Source organism: Triticum dicoccoides, chromosome 3A (genome assembly GCF_002162155.2).
Source record: "Triticum dicoccoides isolate Atlit2015 ecotype Zavitan chromosome 3A, WEW_v2.0, whole genome shotgun sequence".
NCBI classification, from domain to species: domain Eukaryota; kingdom Viridiplantae; phylum Streptophyta; class Magnoliopsida; order Poales; family Poaceae; genus Triticum; species Triticum dicoccoides.
In genome coordinates, this window is record NC_041384.1 from 678,323,750 (window position 1) to 678,330,003 (window position 6,254).

Consider the following 6,254-nt stretch of genomic DNA (forward strand, 5'->3'; position numbering starts at 1 on the left):
TTCAGCCTATTATGAATAAACATGTTTGCAATGACAACTAGAGATCATAGTTTCTTGTGCCATGCTTGATTAGCTAGGAGCTTATAATGGTTTACCTTGCGTGCCAACATGTTATTAAAATGGTTGTGATGTGGTATGATAGGGTGGTATACTCCTCTGAATGATTTAAGTGACTTGACTTGGCGCATGCTCACGCATGTAGTTGAAACAAAATCAACATAGCCTTCACGATATTTATGTTCATGGTGGATTATATCCTACTCATGCTTGCATTCGGTGTTGATTAATTTTAATGCATGTTCATGACTGTTGTCGCTCTCTAGCTGGTCGCTTCCCAGTCTTTTTCTAGCCTTCACCTGTACTAAGCGGGAATACTGCTTGTGCATCCAATCCCATAAACCCCAAAGTTATTCCATATGAGTCCACCATATCTACCTATATACGGTATCTACCTGCCGTTCCAAGTAAATTTGTATGTGCCAAACTCTAAATCTTCAAATAAATATCCTGTTTTGTATGCTCGAATAGCTCATGTATCAACTAGGGTTGTTCGTATCTTCCATGTTAGGCGGGTTATTCTCAAGAGGAGTGGACTCCGCTCCTCACTCACGAGAAAGTGGTTGGTCATAGGGATGCCCAGTCCCATGCTTTATGCAAACTAAATCAAAATAATTGCAAACAAAACTCCCCCTGGGACTCTTGTTAGTTGGAGGCACTCGTTGTTTCGAGCAAGCCATGGATTGATGCTTGTTGGTGGAGGGGAGTATAAACTTTACCATTTTGTTTGGGAACCGCCTATAATGTGTGTAGCATGGAAGATATCGCCATCTCTTGGTTGTTATGTTGACAATGAAAGTATACCGCTCAAAATATTATTCACCTCTATTTCAAAACCAAGCTTTGGCACCTCCACAAATCCATGCTTCCCTTTGCGAAGGGCCTATCTATTTAATTTCATGCTGAGTCATCATCCTCTTATTAAAAAAAGCACTAGTTGGAGAGCACCGATGTCATTTGCATTCATTACTGTTAGTTTACATTGAGTATGACTTTAATGGATCTCTTTTACCATGAATTACAATGTCTAGTCAGTCCTTGATCTTTAAAGGTGGTATGCATTTATGTTTTGCGGTCTCAGAAAGGGCTAGCGAGATACCATCTTGTTATATCATATTATGATTGTTTTGAGAAAGTGTTGTCATCCGAGATTTATTATTATTGCTCGCTAGTTGATTATGCAATTGATACGAGTAAACATGAGACCTATGCGTTATTGTGAATATGGTTAGTTCATAATCTTTGCTGAAAACTTGAATGCTGGCTTTACATATTTACAACAACAAGAGCAAACAAAGTTTGTAAAACTTTTTCTTTATCACATTCATTTTATCAACTGAATTGCTTGAGGACAAGCAAAGGTTTAAGCTTGGGGGAGTTGATATGTCTCCGTCGTATCTACTTTTCCAAACACTTTTGCCCTTGTTTTGGACTCTAACTTGCATGATTTGAATGGAACTAACCCGGACTGACGCTATTTTCAGCAGAATTACCATGGTATTGTTTATGTGTAGAAAACAAAAGTTCTCAGAATGACCTAAAACTTCACGGAACATCTTTTCGGAAATAATAAAAAATCCTTGCAAAAGATGAAGACCAGGGGCGCACACCCTAGCCACGAGGGTGGGGGCGCGCCCCCTACCTCGTGGCCCCCCTGGAGCTCCTCCGACCTCAACTCCAACTCTATATATTTGCTTTTGGGGAGAAAAAAAATAAGGGAGAAGGATTCATCGCGTTTTACGATACGGAGCCGCCGCCAAGCCCTAAAACCTCTTGGAAGGGTTGATCTGGAGCCCGTTCGGGGCTCCGAAGAGGGGAATCCGTTGTCATCGTCATCATCAACCTTCCTCCATCACCAATTTCATGATGCTCACCGCCGTGCGTGAGTAATTCCATCGTAGGCTTGCTGGACGGTGATGGGTTGGATGAGATTTATCATGTAATCGAGTTAGTTTTGGTAGGGTTTGATCCCTAGTATCCACTATGTTCTGAGATTGATGTTGTTATGACTTTGCTATGCTTAATGCTTGTCACTAGGGCCCGAGTGCCATGATTTCAGATCTGAACCTATTATGTTTTCATCAATATATGAGAGTTCTCGATCCTATCTTGCAAGTCTGTAGTCACCTATTATGTGTTATGATCCGTTAACCCCGAAGTGACAATAATCAGGATACTTACCGGTGATGACCGTAGTTTGAGGAGTTCATGTATTCACTATGTGTTAATGCTTTGGTCCGGTACTCTATTAAAAGGAGGCCTTAATATCCCTTAGTTTCCGTTAGGAGCACGCTGCCACGGGAGGGTAGGACAAAAGATGTCATGCAAGTTCTTTTCCATAAGCACGTATGACTATATTCGGAATACATGCCTACATTAAATTGATGAATTGGAGCTAGTTCTGTGTCAACCTAGGTTATGACTGTTACATGATGAACCGCATCCGGCATAATTCTACATCACTGATCCATTGCCTACGAGCTTTCCATATATGTTTCTTCGCTTATTTACTTTTCCGTTGCTATTGCTATCATCACTACAAAATACCAAAAACATTAGTTTTGCTATCATTACCTTTTGCTAACGCTACCACTACTATCATATTACTTTGGTACTAAACACTTTGCTGCAAAAATTAAGTTTCCAGGTGTGGTTGAATTGACAACTCAGCTGCTAATACTTGAGAATATTCTTTGGCTCCCGTTGTGTCGATTCAATAAATTTGGGTTGAATACTCTACCCTCGAAAACGGTTGCAATCCCCTATACTTGTGGGTTATCATCGGCCAAGAGGACCCACTCGCTGCATGGTAGGCTGAACACGCCTCCTAGTTTTGTTGTGCTCACACTAGTAGTAAGAGCTAGAGATTTTTCTTTGTTTCTAACTCTCCTCGCATTTTTTTGCTTTGAAGTGAATCATGGTTGTGGATATTATCTATGAATGTGAAGATATCTGCGAACATGAGTTTAATGTGCAAGTTGAACTTGGAATGTTGGGCTTGCATGTGAACTATACCATGTCCAATGGTTCGTTAGTTATTGTACAGAAAGTAATGGTTGTTATTATATGACCCGCGAAAAATATATTTTGTGCCACATCTCGCCATCACAGACTTACATACATCTCAGTAGATGAACATACATCACAACAAGCATGCTGACTGGATAAATATTTGAACCTAGCTATTATGACTGAAAGTTTGTATTGACAACAGTTTTAGATAGCGGGAGACGCCTAGCCTGCTCTACCTCTGCTAGCTTCTTTCTGGCTTCTTCCATCTCTTCTTTCGCTTGGGTGAAGAGAGCATATGATTGCTCTTTTCGCTTCTTCAAGAACTCAGCTGCATTCTCAAGGGTTGTTGCACGCTTTCTTTCAGCCTTTACTAGAGCAGCGAGGACAGGAACAGTTGACGATTCCACCTGGCTTGTGAGTAATCCCACATAATCTGGGAATTTGCTCCTTGTGTCTAATCTCTGGCATCATTAGGGAAATTGCACCTTGTGTGTAATCTAGCCTCATTTTGGAAACATAGTCTCGAGGTTGACCATACTTCCCTCCTCGCGGGAACTGCTTCCTAACATGAAGAAGTTACTTCTTTTTCGATCAATTGTCAGAGCTCCCTAGATCCATTAAGTAGAAGCCCGATAAACAGGACTAGGAGAAGTGAATTCAACAGGAGAAATAGAAAATAGACTACAAGGTGAGAACACCCACTTCCTACATCAAGCTAAGAAGGAAAGCATTAGGATGATTAAGACAGCTCTTATTACATATCAAGCAGAGCCAGCTTATAGAAACTACAACATATAGATCGAAGAACACAAGGCAAAGAGAAATAGAAAAACTAGTAGAGGGGTGCACTAAGCCAAGGGTTGTTGTAGGAAAACAACCGGCGACTAGATGATTCTCCAGGGCATCTGTAGGCACATTTGACTGACTAGCTTCAACACTAAATTACAAAAGATTCATCCTATGGCATGGTTGGCCCACTTAGTAAATAGAGATCCTACAAATGATTGAGACCCTAATCAAGTGTATAGGAAATTGTTTGACTCGCGTATTATTTTTTAACAATCTGGCACACTCCTAGACTGCATGGCAAGAATCCTAGCCAAGTAGACAACATGGTTTGATGCTAGTTTTGGCTCGGGGCTTGCCTAGGGCCTGGCTTGGTCCTCTGTTCACTACTGCTGCCAGAGCTAGACACATACCATGTCAAAGTAAAAAATAATCAAAAGAGGGGGGCCTTTGATTTCATTAATGAAACAATCAAGGACACATAAAACATCCACCACTGCTAGTCAGGTTCTCAATGTCATAGTAATTGAAAGGTTGTTACTTACCGAAGCTCGTTTTATAGGAAGGTGCGGCTCATGTTTAACTTGCGACATTCTGTGAAGATGTCGCCAACATCCCGTATTTGGTCTTCCTTGCTCCACTGCATATTCGCATTCGTAGTTTCAAAATATCAACATGGCAAGAAAAATATAGTAATACTCACGCATCTTGTGGGCAACATTAAAGCACTCACCAGCCATATTAGAAAGAGTGGTTTTTAATATCCTACTATGTGGCTCCTCAACTTTGCTAGAACTATGTTGTGGTTTCATTTTGAGTGCATAGAACAGGGGGATCACCTCCCTGCTATTCTAGAAAACTTTCCATCATTTGCGACACTACTAGTTACAGATGAAGAACCTACCCGAGCACAGTGCAATACATGAGCGAAGCACAATTACAAGATGATATTTTGTTGGAAAATGCAAGCTATAACCAATTAATTTTACCAAAACAATAGCATCCAAGAAATTTGAAGGGTAGGTATGAACATAATCGGAACTGCACATGTACTGCTAAGAGAATCAATATACACATCACCAATCGAGGAGGAGTACGAAGGTCACGACGGCGTCTGTGCATCATGGTCGGCAATGGGAGTCAGTTCATTGTCGATGATGATGGTGCTCCTGCACTTGGCGTCAACTTCCAGGAAGCAGATCCGAGACCGTGGAAGACGGCGCCGGGGAAGCGGCTCCGTGTATCACGGCGACGGTGGACCAGCTCTAGTGCGGCATACGACGTCATCGACGAGGCAGATGCGTTGGGGTGGACGAGTACACCGATGAAGAAGGGAAGGGGCACGAAGGTGATGTGGTCCCGTGGAGAAGTTTATTTTGTAGTGCAGATAGAAAATGGGGAGTAACGAGGAGTTCTCTGGGTGCCGGGGTGGGGTTTGATGGGTGGGGTGAAGGTGAAGTTACCAAAACAGCCCCTACCAACCAGCATCCGTCGGCCTATTCGATGAAGGGTATGATGGTAACTTCGCATTGGTCAAATCTGAGTCGCGGGAGATCTCAATGGAAGCGGGAGATTTTTGCCACGGACCTGAAAATTTGTAACACTGTACCCCTACTCCCCGTCTGCCATGTTGGGTGATTGGGCTGAGTAGCTAGGAGTACTGTACTCCCTCCATTTTTATTTACTCTGCATATTAGGTTCGACTGAAGATAGACTTCCTAAAGTTTGACCAAGTTTGTAGAAAAAATATAAACATTTACTGTAACAAATCTGTATGATGTGAAAGTACATTCAATAATGAATCTAATGGTATTCATTTGTTATTTTATATGATAATATTTTTGTTTATAAACTTTGTCAGAGTTTACAAAACTTGACTTTGACCAATGCTAATATGCGGACTTAAATAAAAACGAAGGAAGTACACATCTATTTTCTTAGTTTGTCGTGACATTAATTATTTGTTGTAATTGTGAAATAAATATATTAAGCTACTAACTTTGAATGTAATGGTTTATACAATTCCACATTTAGAATCTTTGTTGTATTCCAAGATGAATACCAGGTCTATAGTAGTTCACAATATGCTCAAACTCACATAATCCAACTCATATGAAAATATAAATGCATTTCATAGTTATTAATTTTTTGGATGCAAAGAAACCAATAATAACTCTGCATGATCCAGTCTAAAGCAGTTTTCAGAACACATCCTAATGTGTGAATGAAACATAGAGAGGTTGTTAAGATGGATCAGCAATGGCGGGAGAGAGATGTGTGCGCTCAACACACAAGCTATACACCTAGTGGAAGAAAGAGACAAAGGACAGGAAAGATCGTATATATGTGCATGAGAGAGTAGGAGAGAAGCCTCACGAAAGAGAGAGAGAGAGAGGGGG